The following is a 298-nucleotide window of genomic DNA, read 5'->3' as shown; positions in this document are numbered from 1 at the left end:
CCGCTTCCCGGCCCAGGGCGAGCCGCGGGGGCCGGGGGATCGCAGCCCTCGGAGCGCCCACCCCCGGCCGCGCCCTCCGGAGTCACGACGCCCCGGGGAGAAGCCCGCGCCGAGGGAGGCCGCGCGTGCTCTGCGCTCGGGGTGGGATGTCGCCCGCTGGGATGCCGGGCAGACCCACGGGGCGCCAAAGGATCGGGGCCGGGTGACTGTCCCCTGCTCCCCACTGCCCACCAGCTGCGCTCCGTGGCCTCGGCCCGGAGCTTCGGCCCCAGTTCCCCAGCCTGGCCGAGTGACCCAC

The 298-nt window shown here is 78.2% G+C and overlaps 1 protein-coding gene across 2 annotated transcripts in view; it reads left to right on the top strand.

Moving 5' to 3' along the window:
* ANXA9 (annexin A9) overlaps positions 1–298 on the top strand; it is a 26,321-nt gene that overhangs the window by 2,747 nt on the left and 23,276 nt on the right. The window lies entirely within an intron of this gene.

The sequence above is a fragment of the Tupaia chinensis genome, unplaced genomic scaffold, assembly GCF_000334495.1.
Source record: "Tupaia chinensis unplaced genomic scaffold, TupChi_1.0 Scaffold145814_1, whole genome shotgun sequence".
Taxonomy (NCBI): domain Eukaryota; kingdom Metazoa; phylum Chordata; class Mammalia; order Scandentia; family Tupaiidae; genus Tupaia; species Tupaia belangeri.
The sequence above is the reverse complement of the archived record's forward strand: the minus strand, read 5'-3'. Positions and strand labels throughout refer to the sequence as shown.